Below are 14,981 nucleotides of genomic sequence, written 5' to 3' on the forward strand. Positions count from 1 at the left end.
AATCTCAACTCTGTCAGCAGCATTCACTTGAGTCTTTTTTTTTTTTTAAGCCATCCAGTCACTCTGTATCTTTGATTGGATAATTCATTCATTTATATTCAGACTAATTATTGATAGGTAAGGACTTCCTGATATCATCTTATCAATTGCTTTTCTGACTGATTTGTAGTTCCCTTATTCTTTTTTTCCTCCTTCTGACTTCCTTTAGGAATTGATAGTTTTCTATATTGGTATGTCTTAATTTCCTTTTTTGTGTATCTATTGTACGTTTTTTCTTTGTTGCTATCACAAGGCTTATATAAACCATCTTGTAGATCAAAGTCTATTTTATGCTAACAACTTAAATTTGATTGCATATAAGAACTTTATTCTTTGGGGTACCTGGCTGGCTCAGTCGATAGAGCGTGCAACTCTTGATCTCAGGGTTGTGAGCTCAAGTCCCACACTGGGTGTAGAGATTACTTAAAAAGTGAAAATTAAAAAAAAAAGAACTTTATTCTTTATTCCCCTCTCACATTTTTTTGATGTCACTCTTTTTACATTGTATATGCATTAACAAACATTGTATTTTTTTTACTTTTGTCCTTTCATGTTTATACTTGATCTAAGTGGTTAACACATGCCTATATTGCAGTATTATTCTGAATTTGACTATATACTTTTACCAGTGTGTTTTCTGTTTTCCTACTACTAATTAGCATTCTTTCATTTCAGTTGCAAATCCAGTCTCTGGGAATCCTCGAAACAGTTTCTCTAATTTCTTTCTTCTTTTTCTGTGTGTGTGTGTGTGTGTGTGTGTGTGTGTGTGTATGACTGAGCCATACTTTTGTTTCTTTGCATTCCTCATAATTGTGTTGAAAAACCTGCATTTAAAATATAACAAGGAGGGGCGCCTGGGTGGCACAGCGGTTAAGCGTCTGCCTTCGGCTCAGGGCGTGATCCCAGCGTTGTGGGATCGAGCCCCACATCAGGCTCCTCCAATGGGAGCCTGCTTCTTCCTCTCCCACTCCCCCTGCTTGTGTTCCCTCTCTCGCTGGCTGTCTCTATCTCTATTGAATAAATAAATAAAATCTTTAAAAAAAAAATATATATATATATAACAAGGAACTGTGGTAATCAGGTTTTCCTCCTTCTTTAGGGTTTGTTTTTGCTGATTGTTGTGGGTTATTTGTTTAGTGACATTTCCAAACTAATTTTGTAAAGGCTGTCTTCATTATCATGTATGATAAATGTAGTCTCCCTTCCCTTAGCTTAGTTATCATATCGTGGTTTGACAGAGATTTCACCAAATGCCTAGAGCTAAAAGAAAGAAAAGAGGAAAAGAAAAAGTAAGAAGAGGAAAAGAAAATACATTATTCTCTGATTGTTTGCAGATTTGCTCTTAGTTGTGACACTCCAACTCTTAGCCAGGCTATTTACCACTCTGTTCTTACCTTCACTTTCTGTTTGTGCAGAGCCAGAGGAAATAGCTTATGGTTTTCTCAGGTACTTTACTCTCCAGTATATGTGGACTTTATTCCACACACACATTTTTTTTTCCTCAGCCTCTCCCCATGCTTTTGGTCTTTCTAATGCTTGTCCCATTATCCCTTGTCCTAGTCTGCTGTGGTCCACACTTTTGCTTTTAAATGCTTTATGATTTTCAATGAAGTTTGCCAATGAGAAAAACCTATATGGAATTTGGAAGGCAAAAGTGAAGCAGAAAATGTTAATCTCAGGAGAAACCAGTGACTAGATAGACTTTGCAGACCTCTCCACCAGCTCTAACTACATACTTAAGGCAACCAGAGGCAGTAACTTCTCAAACATACGCATGATCTTTGGCTTCTCCATCCACCATGGGGCTTTAGGATGTAGTTGTCAGTGACTAACTCTGTGATCCACCAGTCTTTCATACATTTCACTGCTCAAACTCCTAAACTCTTAATTTATATAATTCTTACTCTCGAACAATTGTATGTATATGTTTTCCTGACCAAACGCAGATTGTTACAATCCCTCAGAATATTACTATTTCCATATTTTCAAAGTCTAAAAATCTCAACCAGCATGACTGTACTGGTTCCATGGACCACTGGTCCTATCAATTCATCTCAGTGAAAGAGCAATTTTGATATTTTAAAATCTAGCGAAGGAACTCTGATGTTTAAAAATATTGAACAGATGGGACAACTGGAAATCTACATGGAACACAATAAAGCTGGACCCCTACCTTACACCATATACAAAAGGCAGACAAGATAGGCCACATATTGTATGATTTCATTTATACGAAATGCCCAGAATAGGGACAAACATAGAGACAGAAATTACAGTGCTGGTTTCCAAGGGGTGGGGGTGTGGAATGTTAAAGGGTATGGGTTTTTTTTGTGGGGTGATGAAATTGCTCTGGAGTTAGTAATGACAGGTTTTACAAAATTGTAAATACACAAAGAGCCATTTAATTGTGTATCAATTTTACAGCATGTGAATTATATATAAATAAAATGAACAAATATCTAATATATTTACACTGAATTCAGGAAAACATTCTGACAGACTGACTCTGGCCTCAAGACCTTGGAGACATAGGGCCCAATCTCCAGTGCAGTAGAAGTGATGATGACACCAGAGATAATGGCAGGAAAAGAATGAACTTTATATACTTTTCAGGTGAAATGAGCATATTTTAACCAAAATTCCAGTGTGACTTTCAGGGAAGTATTTAGGTCTCCTGCCTTCACATTTCAAGATGTCAGTTCATCTTGTACCACTGCAATTATTACACTGAACTAAAAACATAAAGGACCCTCTTTCTTTACATTCATAGAGCACTTACTTTGTACCTTTCATTTTTATGTTGTAGAAGTTTCAAAACCACCCTTTTTTTTTCCCAATTTTTTTACTGACTAAAGGGATGAAATGTAAATATATAAATTGATTTAAAAGGTGTGGAGGGAAAAGTGGTAAGGAAAAATTTTATAAGAAAATTAAAATGAATTTCTAACATAGTTGAAAAAGAACCATGAACCATAAGGCTTGTTACCATAATCTCAAATTTAGATTTTTCTAGCCTTTGAAAAATTACTCTCCTAGTAAAATCTTTAAATCATATTTATTGTCTGATAAAACTTCTACACATTAATTTTTATGAAACTGCCACAAAAATATCACAGGCAATTTATCTAAACAGTATTTCACAAATACTCTCAATAACATATTGTATAAAGAATCTTACCTGTGCAGCAGCAAAGGAAATGCAGTTATTAGCATGAGGAAAATTGTGGTCTTTCCCAACCAAGGAGTGAGACCCTTCAAAAGTAAATAGTCAGTGTTGAATTAGTCTAACCTCATTTTTATTATTTGATTATTAACAGCTTTTAAGTCTCCCATCCCTCCTCCCATTCTACCTCACACCTATGTAGGCTGATTAGAAAGGCTCTGTACTGGGGCACCTGGGTGGCTCAGTCGTTAAGCGTCTGCCTTCTGCTCAGGGTGTGATCCCGGCGTTGTGTTCTGGGATCGAGCCCCACATCAGGCTCCTCTGCTGGGAGCCTGCTTCTTCCTCTCCCACTCCCCCTGCTTGTGTTCCCTCTCTCGCTGGCTGTCTCTCTCTCTCTCTCTGTCAAATAAATAAAATGAAGGGGAGGGGAGGGGAGAGGAATAGGCTCTGTACTCTTTCTTTGGCACTGGTGGGAAGTTTATACCACATTCAGTACTGTTTCCTCAGCTCCACCATAAAAGCCCCATACCAACAAATCTGGAGAAGAGGGTCCTTAACACATTAATCATGACTTAGATTGTAGTATTACATCTATTATATGCCACTCATGGTGTCATTCAAATTTATATTATATTGGATTATAAATTCAGTGTTCTTGTTCTTCCAGGAAATTCTGGACATGAATGAACATCACTTAATGAAGTCTGCCCTTTTATCTTATTAAACCCTTCCAAGAGATCTTCATGGTGACATGGAAGGACTGCAATGGAAGTATAATATCCACAGATTTCAAACCTCAGGATAAAAATCACTGACGGTAATTTGGCCTTTGCAAGACACCTGAAATAAACTATTTAATAAAATGAAGGTAACAGGACCTTTCCACTGGGATCCTTATAACTTTAACAGCCATTATAGGTATTTTGATTTTTAATCAATTATCAATTATTAAATTTATTTAGAACTTAATTGAATAATCTTTCAGAATTTAAGAGACTGTTTTCTCAACCATGAATTATCTGATGTGTAGCTAGTTGTGAGAAATGGTTAAACAATTTATCACATTCATTACCGTTTTAAGGTTTCTCTACAATATAAATTCTTTGGTGAATCCTGAGGCCAGATCATTGTCTAAAGGCCTTGCCACTTTCAAGACATTTGTTAAGTTTTCTCTCTGATGTGAATTCTCTCATGACCCCTAAGGTAAACATTTGAACATCTGATAAAAGTTTAACACATCCATTACATTTATAAGGTTTTTCTCTGGTAGGAGATAATATTACATTTGTTTTATCTTTGGATAAAAGCCTTGCCATACCCATTATATTTTTCTGGCTTCTTTCAAAGATGCATATTCTGGTGTTTAATTAACTGGGAGCCCTGGTTACAGGCTTTGCCAAATACATGACTTTTATATGGTTTCTGTTCGGTATGGATTCTTTGATGCTGAGTATGGCTTGAACACACATTAAAGGTTTTGCTACATACATGACATTTGTGAGGTTTCTCTTCAGTACAAATTCTCTGATAATCCCCAGTGCTTGATCTTTGGATAAAGGCAGTTCTACATATATTAGGTTTACAATGTTTCTTTTCAGTGTGCATTTTCTGATGTCTAGTAAGATTTGCAAATTGGGTAAAGGCCTTGTCACATTCATTACATTTGTAAGGTCTCTCCCCGGTATGGATTCTTTGATGTCGGGTAAGGCTCGAACACACATTAAAGGCTTTGCCACACTCATTACATTTATAAGGCTTCTCTCCAGTATGAATTATCTGGTGTATGACAAGGTTAGAGGACTGGTTAAAGGCTTTGCCACATTCTTTACATTTGTAAGGCTTTTCTCCACTATGGATTCTCTTATGCTGGGTAAGGCTTGAACGCTCCATAAAGGCTTTCCCACACTCATTACATTTGTAAGGTTTCTCTCCTGTATGAACTCTCTGATGAATTATAAGATTTGAATGTTGACTACAGACTTTGTCACATACATTACATTTATATGGTTTCTCTCCAGTATGGATTCTCTGGTGTCTCGTGAGGTGTGAGATACGGTTAAAGGATTTGTCACACTCATTACATTTGTAAGGTCTCTGCCCAGAGTGAATTCTCTGATGATTAGTGAGATTCGAGCTTCCTCTAAAAGTCTTCCCACATTCATTACATTTATAAGGTTTCTCTCCAGTATGGATTCTCTTATGTCGAGTAAGGCTTGAATACTCAGAAAAGACTTTGCCACACTCATTACATTTGTAAGGTTTCTCTCCAGTATGAATTTTCTGATGCCGTGCAAGATTTGAATTTTGACTACAGCCCTTGCCACATATGTTACATTTATATGGTTTCTGTCTGGTATGGATTCTCTGATGTCTAGTAAGTTTTGCAAATTGGGTAAAAGCTTTGCCACACTCATTACATTTGTAAGGCCTCTGCCCAGAATGAATTCTCTGATGACTAGTGAGGTTTGAGCTTTCTCCAAAAGCCTTCCCACAATCATTACATTTGTAAGACTTTTCACTAATAGGTGTTTTTTGATGTGTAAGTAATGAAGGATGCATAAAAAGTTTTCCAGATTTATTACAAACGTTCATGTTGATGCTAGGAGGAATTCTTTGAAGTGGTGAGGTGGAACTATTGTTCAACTCAACTTGATTATATTCATAAATTTTCTCTTCAGTTTGAAACTTCTGAAGGTCAGCCAGATGTGACTGCAACTTTAATCCAATTCCATTTTCAAAACATTTTATATACTTGTTTCCTGCACAGGTTATGTTATTTTTTAGTTTTAACAAATACCTTTTATATGACTTCTCATGTTTATAATATTGGTAAGTACTTTTTCTTACAGAAACACTCCGCTTTAGAGGGAAAGCATTCCAGGATTTGTTATGCTGTTGATCTCTTCTACCAGTGAAATTTTGGTTATGGGCTGCGGTTACTCCTTTGTAATTTGTTTCATCATATGTATACTGACTTTCAAATGCATGCATATTTGGCTGGACTTCTCTGAAGCCAAAATTCTTGATGTCATTTCTTTTGTGTCTTTCCAACATCAATCTTTGGAATAATTCTTCTTTGTTAATATCCTCTTTTGGTGATAATTCCTTAATCATACTTCTAACAGAGATATCTGAAAGATATAAAGAACCATAGGTTTCCTAGTAATAGAGTTGTAAAGTGAATACATACCTTGAAAACATAGTATTAGGCCAAAAGTAATGCTTATATAGCTATAAAACTTCTGAACCATAGTATGCAAATATTTAGGAATAAAGGGAATCAGATTCCTCAGTAAAGAAAGGATGTTTACACATAGATAAAATTATTTTCAGGAAAGCCTAGTTCCAACACCCTATGGTCAAACCACTCAGAGTATTTACATAAGCCCTGAAACAAGTGATATCTTTCTGCTGACACCCCAAAGTACTCACCAATTGGCACTAGACATTTGGGTGTTTCATAATTGAAGGAAAGCAATATTATATTAATGCATATACACATACCTAATTATTTAGGTACAATTATAAAGGCTAAAGCAGAGGAATATATCCATAAGGTAAATAATATCATAAACAAACTTATCTAACAAATAAATGGCAATTCACAAATACAAAATAAAAATAGCACTGAGAAAATGGGAAGAACTTGATAAAACAATTGTAAGAATAACAAAATATTGTTCTGAATTTCTATAATAAAACTATATTCATGCAGAATAGGCATTTTACAACATTAACCATTGGTGCATGACAGTTGTAATACATAAAAGATATTTAAGAACCATTATCTGTAAATCATAATAAAAATGAATCAAACATTTTAGAAACCCACATAAATCCAGAAGATAAATAATAAGCCAACACAATTACAAACCATTATAAGCATCCAACTCTTGGTTTTGGCTCAGGTCATGATCCTAGGGTCCTAGGATTGAGCCCCATGGTGGGCTCCATGCTCAGTGCAGAGTCTGCTGAGATTCTCCCTCTCCCTCTGCCCCTCCGCCCATGCTCTCTTCCTCTCTCTCTCTCAAATAAATAAATCTTTAAAAAATAATAATAGTGCTTCTTTTATAGCCTCCTCTATCTGAACTCTCATATTTGGAGCTCTTCACACAATTGCTGGCATAAAGAGACATGAGGTGAGGGATGCTCTTACTATATATATTAGTGGATATGTAGCTATTATTGTGAATCAATGGAAATTATGTGTACTTATCCAAAATTAATAAATTCTGACTTCGTTAACTGTCACCACAACATAGGCAACCTCAAGGGGGAACTAACCGAATGACACTCAGTGGGGAATGGATTTTACTGAAGGGCGGTGTTAGTAGCAGGGGATTACAGAAACAACTTCTGGCAGTGCCATGCAGGAGGCAGATGTGCAGAGAGGTGGCCAGCGACATAAGCACTTGGCTGTAGCCAGAGAACAGGAGAGTACTGACGGGTGGGTCAACAAGGACCAGGTGAATTTTTTATGGAGCCCAGTTTAAAAGATGAAGATCAAAACAGCCTTCAAGTGTTAACTGAAGAATGTAATTTCCAGAACATGAAAACTTTTGTGGAAAACACAAGGAGTTATAAGCAATTGCAGTGAGGATGTACATGGAGTGGAAGAGACTGGCTAAATTCCCAATAAAATACAATGAGAAAGTCAAATATAAGTTTAGTATACCAAGATGTGTACATGATGAATCTAGACAGGGAAATTAATTACTGGAATAAAGCATTTTGTACCAAAATACAAAAAGTCAGTAAAATTCAAATAAAATCCAAGAAGTTGTATTTAGAAAACTTAAAATATACAAGAGAAAAAGCAAGGTATCCTGTATGACAAATTATGGCAAATCAATTTAATGATTTCTGGGATGAACAGGGTAATTTAATTAAAAAATATTTTTTCAAGATAGCCAATGTTCCCAGTTTTACAAATCCAATCAATTTGAGGAAAAGGTACTTTCATAATAGGTAAATCAGGTGACAGAGAAATAAAGGGACTAAGATAATTTTTTCACAAAATTCAGGAGTTGAATAGGTTTTAGGGAAACTGCTGCTGAGCCATAACCCTCAACACTCAAGAATCAAATCTTTTAATATATATATATTAAAATATGTATTCCTTGATCCAGTAGTCCACAAACCACAGCTATAAAACAGAATTCTGAGTGACATCGAAAATGTTAATTAATGATTCAGTTTTTAAAAGTTCACTTTTAATTCATGAAAATGTACATGATGAAAACTGCCGTGGTTTAAACATAAATTAGAATTAAAAAATGGAGGCATAATATTGTACATCTGAAAGTAATATAACACTGTACATTAACTATCCTGGAATTAAAAAAAAAAGAAGGTATCACTTAACTTCCTAAGTTCCCTCAAGATGCATCACCATCATATTTATCTGAAGGAGAGTGAACACTTGCATGCAGGGGGTGAACAATTTGGCACAAACCATAGTTTGGTCAAAGCCTCACAGAAAAATGGTCACAACAATGTTCTCCTTGGGATAAGTTCGTACATCTATGATTGCTGGCTCAAACGGAATGATCCTTAGATATCTGATCAACATTGCCACACCACCCTCGAGAGACTCTGTGACACTCCGCAAAGAGCAGAAAGAGAACTACAATCACTTATTAGTCAGACCTCCTGTTACTTTCTATCTCAGCCTCCCTAGGACTTGCTGACCACTCCACTCAGTGGTTACCTGGGCACTTCTCTAAGTGGCAGGAAAGCACTGTAATACATTAATCAAAGTGTTCTCCTTCAAAAATTTTGTTACCCGATAAACCCCCTCTATGGGTAAGTCCACCAGAAGTTGTCCATCATCTAGAAGTGGGTTATTACAGCAGAAAAAGGATATTTCAGACCCTAGGAAAATATGTCTCACAAGCAAAACTGCACAGACTTAGGAAAATGCAAAATCTGGACAAGCCAAATTTTGTCCGCATCACTAGCCTAGGCAGAGCGCAGGAAGAATAGGCAAGACAACAGAAGTAAAGCAAGGGGGCTCGATTTTGCAGGGTCTTTGAGAGAACAGACATGCTCCCCATGTAGGACTGGATTTCAAAGAGCCAATCTCTCTGTCCACCGTCTGTATAGTACTGCTGACTAACCATCTCAGAAGACCCACCCCAGGGGCGCCTGGGTGGCTCAGTCATTAGGCGTCTGCCTTCGGCTTAGGGCGTGATTCCAGGGTCCTGGGATCAAGCCCCGAATTGGGCTCCCTGCTCTGCTGGGAGCCTGCTTCTTCCTCTCCCACTCCCCCTGCTTGTGTTCCCTCTCTTGCTGGCCGTCTCTCTGTCAAATAAATAAATAAAATCTTCAAAAAAAAAAAAAAAAGACCCACCCCATTGCTTGGTTATACGCTTGATGTGTGGCAAAAGCAGGACAGACAAAATGGCTAGGAGGCCTTGAGACAGTCCCATGCAGCCTTGGGGCCCCAACTGCAATGGGGGAGCAGCCAACGTTTTCCTATCTCCCAAACATAGGAACTGAGGATGAAACCTGGACAGGTCCTGGAGTAAGGACTACAAAGGAACTGATGGATCAGTTGGAATCAGATGGAATCAAGTGTGCAAGGAGAGACCAGAGGAAACGAGGACCCCTATGAAACAGCCCTCCTCACCCCTCTCAAAGCCAAGGGACCAAAAAGGTCACAGCAGCCTGATAATAGTGTTGCAGGTCATGATAAAGACTGCCATTGTCTGCGTCAGTTGGAATGCCCTGTCTGCAGAACAGAGTAATGGGGGAGATTTCCTTTGAGTGCTCACAAGTACTTTTCTTTTCTTTTTTTTTTTTTTTAAAGATTTTATTTATTTATTTGACAGAGAGAGCACCAGCCAGCGAGAGAGGGAACACAAGCAGGGGGAGTGGGAGAGGAAGAAGAAGGCTTCCAGCGGAGGAGCCTGATGTGGGGCTCGATCCCAGAACGCCAGGATCACATGTGAGCCGAAGGCAGACGCTTAACGACTGAGCCACCCACGTGCCCCTCACAAGTACTTTTCTTTTCTCACAGACCTCTCCTCTTTGGGGAGAGTTTCTCAAACAATATTTGATGAAGCAGTTTCATCTCTGATCATCTCAGCTGTTACCAGTGTTCACATCTTTGATATAGTCCCACCCACTTGGTTTTTACACTATTTTCACCTCGCCCTCCACAGCCCTCGGCTCTGTCCATAATATTCAGGTCAGAGAAATTCCTGCTTATGAGAAAGGAGAGTTACGTGCTGGGGCTTTTCCAGAATATCATCCCAGCCCTTTGTTCAGCTGAGGACGGAAGATGTTACAGATGGGTCTACATTAATTTTGTCCACTGACTGGCTTAGGAAATATTTTACATATATAGACATCTAGCTTCTCTTCTGGAATTACTGACTCAGATGCATAGGAGTAAAACCAGGGAATCCAATATTGTAAAATTTTGCTACAAGGTTTTGTGATTACTCAAGTAGTAAAAGCAACATTAATCTAGTGAGGAGTGGGCAGATCATCTGAAGAAAAGAGGAGACGGAAGTCCAGGTGCCACCTCATGAAGCTTTCAATTCAGAGTCAATATGGCTTCAATCAGTCTAGCAGGGCAGGGGCCCCCAAGAAACTCACTAGGGCAGATCCCAACATTTAGAGAGACATTATCCTCACCCAGGGAGACCAGGTTCCTGTAGTTCTCCAACATCACGTCCCTGTACAAGGCCCTCTGAGCAGGGTCCAGGCACTCCCACTCCTCCGCAGAGAATTCTACGGCCACATCCCTGAAGGTCAACAGCACCTGTAACGAAAAACACATTTCACTAAGAAACCATGGGGAGCGTTCTTATCTTCACACAAATTAGAGGAGATAGGTGCAAGGACTGATTTGGCTGCAGTGACATATCAGTGTGAGATCATCCCTAATTTTGTGTTATTATACTTCTCAACCAGAGAACATAAATCCACAGATCACTGTGCATGCCACAATTTTGTGAACAAAACATACAAACAAAAAATGCACCACGAGGTGGACTATACAGAAGTGCTAGACAGTGCATCTTACACACCAATTATTCCTCTGATGAGCCGCACTATGAGCAGTGTCTGTAAAGATTACAAAGTTCACTGTGCCTTTTAAGAAAGTATAAAATCTAAGAATGTGATGATGATTATAATGGCAGAAACAAAAAGTTTTTAAGCATTTAGGACGTACTAAATATTACCCAAATGGGTATTATTTTGTGTAATAACATTAGAGAAATATCTGTGTCCATCTTACAGAGGAGACTGTCAGAGAGACTCTAAGAAACTAGCCTTGGGTCAGAGAACTAAGAAATGGTAGAGTCGGCACCGGAACCAGGTGTTTGGAATTTAGAATTGAACCTGAAGAATCACAGAGTTAAGTAACAGATGCAGCTTTAAAAGTACTTTGATAGCAGGTTTCCTAAGTGAGAAAACATGAAACAAGTTTGAAGCTAAAAACATGGACCTGCAGAAAATGTCACTATATATGCACATACATAGTATGTTACTAGTCTTACCACTATTGATTCACTAATGAGTTAGTGTACAAAAGAATTTAAGGCCATGAAAAATTCCTATGAACAATTTTCAAAGGTTAAAATAAATACAAAAGTTACTTATGAAGAATGCATCTTTTATATATACCATAGGTTTCTGCTCACATACAACCACGCACACATAAACACAATTTCAGTAAAAGTAGTCCTCTCAGATTTTTGGGATGAATTTTTTAAATCTTTTTTTTTTAAATTCATGTGTATTTCAGTATTTTTGGTCAAATGGACATTTAGAAATTGTTCTTATTTTTAATTAGGTTGTCAACATTACTCTGTACTAGCCCCGTTAAAAAAAATACAAAAATGAAAATAGAAAACTTTACCTTTTCCACTAAATACTTATGTGCAAATCAAAATTTTGTCCATTTAAATGTCCATTTAAGCATAAGCCTAGGGGGGTTTATCCAATAATAAATCAATGTTTGAAGATTATACAAACTTATTAATGTTCTATATTAATCAATTAAAATAGAAAAAATATGAAAGCATTAGATCTTTTAAGAAATAATTGGATAACTAAAAATCATGCTGAAAAAAAAAAATTAGAGGCATCAAGTAAGGAAATTCCAGTAAACACCATGACTGACAGTAAACAACAGAAGCATTTTCACTAAAACTGAGGCTGACACAAGGGATGATGGCCAGGGCTCCTGCTATTCGCCACTGCACACAATGCCTGGACACTGGGAACCATGAAGGATACATGCGCCTTTATTCAGAGAATGTTTTAATGAGGATCTAAAAGAACAAGTTATCTCTATGTTTATTAGCATGAAAACAACTCCAAGATTTGTGTGCAGAATAAAATATCACAATATAACATTCACTGAAGAATCTTAACTAAAATCACCTAATGATAGGTAAATGCATTTTTATGAGACATACACTTAAAATCTTCCACAGAATAGGCAATAGTGATTACAAATTTGGTGAGTGATGATGGAGGGCATGACAGGGAAGGAGAAGTTTTACTTCTTAGTCCAAAATGTGCAACACTGTGGAGTTTTACCTCAAAACAGATATATGGCATGTAATGTTTAAAACAAAAGAAATGTAATATTTTAGTAACAATTGGTGGAAATAGAATTTGGCTCCAGCCACTCTGATGACAAAGACTAAGTTTTTGCTCCAATGTAATGGCTGAAACATTTTTAGGTAAAACACCTGCTACACAAAAGTCCCTGGATGAACAAGGGTCTTCAAGAGATGGATATGCTGTGAGTGATGTTAAAGAACTTACTGTTAAAACAAATTATACAATAAAACATCCTTTATCATTGGAGTGTTTCAGAACTTTCTGTTCTAATCCAAATCATTAATATTTTAGAGCCAGAAACATGCTGATTCACTTGTTCAGCTTCAAATGCCTTGTAAAATCAGGGACCACAGGTTTCCCCTTCTCAGTCTTATTTTCCAGCTGTTCCTGCCTATTAATATGGCCCATTAATGTGCAGTTCTTTTTTTTCCTTTTTCAAGTTTGTATTTAAGTTCTTGTTAGTTTACCTGTAGTGTAATACTGTTTTCAGGAGAATTTAGTGATTCATCGCTTACATGTAACAGTCCGTGCTCAACAGGACAAGTGCCCTCCTTAATACCCATCACCCCATCACCCACCTCCCTCCCTCCATCACCCCTAAGTTTGTTCTCTACCATTAAGACGCTCTATGGTTTGCTTCCCTCTCTCTCTGTTTCTCCCCTTCCCATATGTTCATCTGTTTTGTTTCTTAAATTCCGTATGAGTGAAATCCTAGGATATTTGTCTTTCTCTGCCTTATTTTGCTTAATGCTGTTTTTTTTTTTAAAAGATTTTATTTACTTGACACAGAGCGAGACAGCACAAGCAGGGGGAGCAGCAGAGGGAGGGGGAGAAGCGCCCCCCCCTCAACCCCTAAGCAAAGAGCCTGACTTGGGACTGGATCCCAGGATTCTGGGATCATGACCTGAGCGAAAGCAGACGCTTATCCAACAGACCCACCGAGGCACCCGTTAATGCTGTTTTTCATAACGCAGTTCTTCTTAATGCTGCTCTACAAGGAACTGACAGTGCATTCACACTCATCTCCTAAAACAATCCCCTTTGCCAACTTCACTGCCACCAAAGTCTCACTCGCAGTTTCTGATTCACGCCTGAGTATGTAACTTCCCCGTGATGATCCCCCAACAGGGCCTCTTCACAGGTTCCCTGTCTCTGGGTCATGGTGAGATGGAATGTAAGTGGAGATGAGAGGCACTGAGGCAAGGCTGGGGTGAGTTCAAGCGAACGTCAGGCAGGTCCCTTGAGAGCTTGAGAGTACATTACCAAGTCCAAAAACCCTAGCATTTCAGGAAAGAGAGACAAAAGGAACAACCAAGAATGTGAATTTTACCTGGGAACGAGTCATTTTTGCCTCCTCGTCCTTTCCTCTTCCTCTGGACTTCTCGGATACGATCAGTCTTGACAAGTGGACGGTGAGCGCTGAACACAGGCTGTTTCATGCCTAGAATGAACAGACCCCCTTCCTGTGATACAACCACGCACACGGGGAGCACCTCAAGTAAAGACAGTCCTCTGCCGCCCACTGCCCCAGGAGGGGCTCGTGAACACAGAGACAGGCCAGTGAGACGGTTTCTCCCCCTTTTCTTCACAGCTCACTGCGCCGCGGTGAAGGCCACGCGTTCTGCGGCGGCCGCGGCCCTGACCGACCGCCGCACCGACCAGAGCCCCACCTTTATGGATCCCGGACGGAGGAATGGGAGGCAGTGAAGCACCTGAAGCGGCGGTCTCCACGAACCGAGGGGCTAGAAGCGGGCACGGCCGCTGCGACCCGGGGCTGGCGGGCCTCGGAACGTCTCACGGCGACGCCGGGACCCATCGTGGGCAGGAAGGCGAGGACCGCAGTTGTAACCTCCACAAGAACCCGGGTGTGGGAGACTGGAGGTTATGGGGCCGCGAAGCACGGGTTTGAAATTGAATACCCGAAATTCACTCACCCGAGCGTTTCCGTCACTCAGCTCAATTCACTTCCCGGTCTGGAGGCAAGTGCGCGCGCCCACGTGAGAGGTTACAGGGGGCGGGAGTTGGGCAGGGACGCGTCCGGCGAGACGCGGGACGTCACGATTGGTTGACACCCGGCAGGAAGCGCGTGGTGGGGGCGGGCCCAAACACGGGGCGGAGCCTCGAGTCGCCCCGCCCCCGCAGGTTGGTCTGTTGGTCCTTTCCCGCTGTGCTTGCTTCTCCGCTTTTTGAT

The 14,981-nt window shown here is 39.3% G+C and overlaps 1 pseudogene; it reads right to left on the reverse strand.

Annotated features, from left to right (window-relative positions):
* Positions 1–14,794, reverse strand: part of LOC103657369 — a 33,081-nt pseudogene extending 18,287 nt beyond the window's left edge.
* Between the last annotated feature and the right edge of the window lie 187 nt (positions 14,795–14,981).

The sequence above is a fragment of the Ursus maritimus genome, unplaced genomic scaffold (genome assembly GCF_017311325.1).
Source record: "Ursus maritimus isolate PB19 unplaced genomic scaffold, ASM1731132v1 scaffold_19, whole genome shotgun sequence".
In the NCBI taxonomy this organism is placed as follows: Eukaryota; Metazoa; Chordata; class Mammalia; order Carnivora; family Ursidae; genus Ursus; species Ursus maritimus.